A 5,532-nucleotide genomic window follows, 5' to 3' on the forward strand; every position below is an offset into this window, starting at 1 on the left:
CCCTCCCTGACTCCAAGAGAGGAATGATTGTTGACCTCTTTGGTCAGAAGCCAGGACATTCACTGGGCCACATTTTACCTGGTGGTGTGATTTAGGTCGGGGAACCTGGTTTAAAGATCAGCTCTAAAACAGGACACTCTCATTTTCCCTCCTGTCTAAGGTTCCTGTCTTGGACTAAGCTGGTCATGTCACATCTCTGTTGGCAACTGAGGAAGCACCTTAGCCAAGAGCTATCTTGATTCAAGAAGTAGTAAGCAGAGGCCTTCACTTACACCTTCACATCTAAACCATATTTTCTGATTCAGTCTTGGCTAGAAAGACCTGCCCTGAGTAGTGCTTGTATCTCTAGATCAACAGCTCCCTCTGCCAAAATTCAGTAAGGGAAAAAGGGTGAGTGGGAGGGTGAAATTGAGGCATTTCTTAAACCTGGACTGCAATACCATTACTAACACCTGAACTTCACCATGCACTCTTAGTATATAGTTAGGAGGAGACCAGAGAGCCTGAAAGTGTTCCCTTTACTACATTATTCTTATTTATTTTACGGATGAGAAAAATATCAAATAGAAAATATTTGGGGGTGGAGGAAGGGAAGAAGGATAGACTGGGAGTTTGGGATTGACACACTGCTATATTTAAAATAGATAAACAACAAGGACCTACTGTTAAAAATAAATAAATAAATGTTTAAAAAAAGAAAAGAAAATATTTGATTAAGTGCTTTATATACATTATCGCAATTCTCTCAACAGCCCTATGACACAGGTCCTACTAGCATCCCTATTTTCCTAGGGAAAACAGAGACCTAAAGAAATTAAGTAACATGCCCAAGGTCCATACCAAATAAGCAATTGTCACAAGGCTTGAACCCAGGTCTGTTCATTCCAAAGTTTATGCTTTTAATCACTAAGCCTAAAAGTTGTCCATATGAAAAATGACCAAATCAAAATAAAGTTCAAGTATTCACTTCTAAAGCAAAAGCAATCAGAAAAATACGACACTATTCAAAGAAACCCATTCGCTGATAGTAAATGTTTTCCAAGCTGTTATCCTGTGCAATGATGAGAATCTGAAACATCTTCAATATGCTTTTTTTATATGCTTTTAAGATATGTACCCAATAAGTAATAAATGAATGTATTGCAATTTAATCTTTATATGAATGCAAAGTGAATGTATTGCAATTTAATCTTTATGCCAGTAGCTGTGCCCCATTCATCTCTGGTTATGAAGGCTTACATTTTAGTGCTCCATTTTAGCAAAGCAACTTTGATCTCTACCTCCAGAGTCCATATCCTGTACACACACCCAGGCCAGCCCTCATCAGTATTCCATGAGAGCATGAATTGTTTTTAATCAGTCAACAACACTATGTCAACCAAATGCATTCTGATTCTGAGACCTTTTATCTCAAAAGCTATGCAGAAACCAAGGTCACGGTAACCTCTTTTATGGTTTATAGTTCCTCAAATGCACTTACAGTGAATTTACAATGCCACAACTTACTTTGTGGATTCTGAGCTTTCACTAGGTTCAGCCCTCTCCGACATTCTCTTTGTTTCCTCTTTCAGCACTTTCTGCCTAAGGGTCTTCACTTAACATCAAGTTCCCGTAAATATTAAAAAAAAAATAAGAATATTGAACAAGATTCTCCCAGCAGATAAGCTACTCATCATTTGTAATTGAGGCTCTTCAGAAAGCTGCATGAATGTTTCAAATCACGGCTGTACAGCTTTGTAATACGAGGTGCAGGCCCCTGCAAGGGGGCAGGAAGGTAAGAAGGTAGGATTGTGCCAATGCTGTCACTCCGCCATTGTTACAATCAAATACCTGCTCATGTGGCCAACGCAGTAAACCATCTAGCTCAGGGGACAAGTCTGGGGAGCTGCTCTTGGAGAGATGAGGCAGAGATAGGGTTCTAAGGGCCTCAACAGATCCACAGACCTCATGAAGTTACCTCCTAGCTCACTTTTTTGATGACTCTCATTCTAAGCAATAACATGCATACATTCATGGTCTTGATCTACTAGTAACATTTTTACAATAATGTACTAGCCAGGTATTAGAAATAATTTTGAGAACAAAAGTGTCTGTAGCACCAAAAATCATCCTGCATGCCCCCAAAGGTACTTACACTGGGCAACAGTAGGTTCAATGAAAGCAAGAATGAGAGAAATTTGGTGACCGGTTGGGAGGTTATTGCCCAGCTCCAGTAGAGGCTTAGTAGAGGCCTGTACTAGGTGGGTGGTTGGGAAGTGAGTGCTTGGAAAGGAGGAAGAGGCAAGGTTCATATCTAGAAAGGGCGTTGGATGTTACTTTGTGATGTACTTAGGGGCAAATGAAAAGCCACTGAAGAATGGCAGGGAGTTACATGATTAAAGTGGTGTAGGAGGAAGATGGACCATGACACAATGTACAGGACAAATTAAAGCAAGGAGACACTAGAGACTGACAAAGGAGCCATCGCAATGAGGCATGGGGTGCTGAAGGCCTGAAATAGGATGGTGACAGGAAAAACAAGATGGAAGAGATGGATGGGAAAGAAATTAGAAAAGGACCATTAGTCCTTTCTCAAACTCTTCTCAGTTTAAGACTCAAATATTCCCTACTGTCTATCATGTCTATGAGTCATGAAGCCATTATTTTCATTAGGGAAGGAACTGGTCGGGGAGGGGAGAGTTTTATTCCAAGTGGAAAGTCAAGGTATATTTTTAGCTACATTAAGCCAGCCTTCTGCTGCTCAGCACACTGATGTAATTCCAACATAAAACATAATCTATAATATTCCAGGGGAACAAATCCAATTCTTGGTCATATAAATTTTCATGTAAGTCCATCACAATTCATTCCCAAAACATCTCATTCTCTTTGAAAGCTGGAGCTGCAGCAAGTGATCAAAAAGAGTAGTTTAAAATTGCTCTGGAATTTCCGGAGATGCTAAATCTAACCTGCTGACGGCACAGGACCAACCCCCCAAACTTTAAATCAGAGGTAAAGCATTTTATGTTTTAAAAGATATATTCCTCAAAGTTTATCACAGTGTATTAAAGTCAAATGTGAGTTATTACTTACCAAATCTGGAGCTGATGTCTCCTCTTTGATTGCCCTAGGTAGGCGAGAATAAGTATCTTCCAACCAACATATTTTTTACTTTTTCATCTGCCTCTTTCTATTTACAATAGAGTGAAAAATAATAGCCAAGGAGTGACTTTTCAGGGTTGGACGAAGTGCAAATCCCATCTGACTAGAGCCTAAACTGTATTCCAGGCCCCTGGCAAGTTCTGCCGCATGGGGAAGGATAATGGAAACTGACTTCTCAAGAGCTGGATTGGTCCTGTAGGAATAATCAGTGAAAACTCATCTGATGAACTTTCAGCACATTTGCATTGGCTTAGAACCCAGGGTATATATTATTAGTCAGGCTTGAAATCTAGTTCTCTCTGCCCTCGCTGGGGCTTTCTGCAGGAGGGAGACAGCTATGCCATGATCAGGATGCCCTGTGAAAGCCCAGAGAGAGCAGAACTTTTATAACTAATACCACTGAAAAAAAATCCCTGTCAGTTTTTCTGGTGTTATCTGTTGCCAACATAGCAATTATGAGTAATTCAAGCCTCCTTCTAGGGGATGAGGGAGTTGGGAGGATGGAGGACATCCTTTGGTTTAAAGCGATCTTAGATCCTTTCCTGTAGGTGGGGTCAGAATATTACCTAGGCACTCAGTTAGAGGAGCATCCCAAAGGTTCACCGTCCCAAGGGCCCTCCCTTCTGGTTCCTGGGTGTTTGGGCTGTCAGGACACCCCTGCTCCAGAATGCCCAATTATAATGCAAGTATCTTCTGTTAAATGACTTTAAGTAGCCATGTAACAGTAGATAAGAAGGTTGAGATCTAAAGATAGACGTGGGTACCAGCTCTGTCTCCACTGCTTACTGGCTAAATGTATTAAATCAGTAACTAAACCTCTCTGAGTCTCACATCAGTAAAATGTGGCTATAAACACCTACCCCATAGGTCATTGTAAGGGGTAAAAAGAGATAATTCAGCAAAATCTTTAGTGTAGATTTAGTACATATAGTACATTCATTAAAATTTTCAGCTCTAATTATTATTAGCAGCACTACCCAGCTCATTTGTTCCCGTAACACGAGAGGTGTTTATGCTCTATTTCTGTAATAGCCCACATCACACCAATCTTTTGAGACTTAGCCATATGCCATCTTTTTCATTATTCCCTGGTTACTTATCCAGGAAACGAGCACAGTATCTAATTCCCGTATCTCTTTATTTTTCCTTCTCTTATGATACAGTACCCTTTTCTCCCAAGATTAGGATACTACTCATTACAGCAGATAACTTTAATAAGCACTTATTATGTGCCAAGCACCGTATGAATGGCCTTTCATGTATTATCTCATTGAATCTCCTCAACAAACTCTGAGGAATTTTACTGAAGAGGAAAGTGAGGCTTGCAGTATTTAAATAACTGTCTCATGCCAAGGGAACATGATGGCAGAGTGCAGATTTGAACTCAGGAGTCTGTGTGAATGCAAAGCTCATGCTGTTAGCCACTTAAGCTGTAAGAAGACCATGGCTGAAGTCCAGATTGGCCAATTTCAAAAGGTAGGCAGTGGGAGGGTCTGTCCTCCTCCTTAATCTGGTGAGAGGGACTTCAATGTCACCACTCAGAGAGCTTGATGTGTTCCCCTTGCTTTATTGGGAGGAGATGAACAGTGTCGACTCCCACCCAGGAAATCAGAAGGGTGAGCTGCTTTGTCAACAGAGTGAAAGAGAGTGGCCTTCACCCCGAGAAAGCCCCCGACATGAGTGGATGTGGGCAAGGAGTTGTGTGGGTGGACTACGTATGGGTGAGGTGCCTGGGAAAGAGTTGGTTCAAGAGCTGCCTTACATCCTGTGCCACAGGGCCACCCAAAGTGTCTATGAGACTTCGGCAGAGAGGCAATTAGGCGTATAGCACCAAGACCTGGGGAAATAAGGCTCACTTTCCCAGGCCAAAGGAACCGCAAGTGGGAGAACGTTCTCCATGATGGGTTCTCTGAAGAACCCACAAAAGGCAACATTAATGAAACTGGCATCTTACACATATGACAGTTTCAGAAAAGGTGACACCATCTTATGAGGGTATCAATCAAATTAGTTGTTTTCTACCCTCCCAACCCTTCTTCTCTCCCCTCAACCTGTTCAACCTTGGTAGAATCAGAAACCAGAGCGAGTAAGCGAGTCGAGAAGGAAAAGTGGCGGCTGGAGAAAGAGAAAAGACCCACACACCCTCTCCTCCAGCAGCCAGTCCACAGGGCAGTCACCAACTCGAGCAGAAGAAGACATTGACTGAATAAAATTCAGAACTATGGCTATTAGTGCTCAAGCTAAGTTATGAACTGAGGCTGTGTTTATGACTTAAAGACTGTCTATTGCTGAAGACTAAACAGAATGTCATGGGGCCTCCCTAAGTTCACATCCAAGGGCCAGGGAAGGACTCCGTTTGCTGAATAAATATAAAGATGGTAAGAGACAAAT

Source organism: Globicephala melas, chromosome 11 (genome assembly GCF_963455315.2).
Source record: "Globicephala melas chromosome 11, mGloMel1.2, whole genome shotgun sequence".
NCBI lineage: Eukaryota > Metazoa > Chordata > Mammalia > Artiodactyla > Delphinidae > Globicephala > Globicephala melas.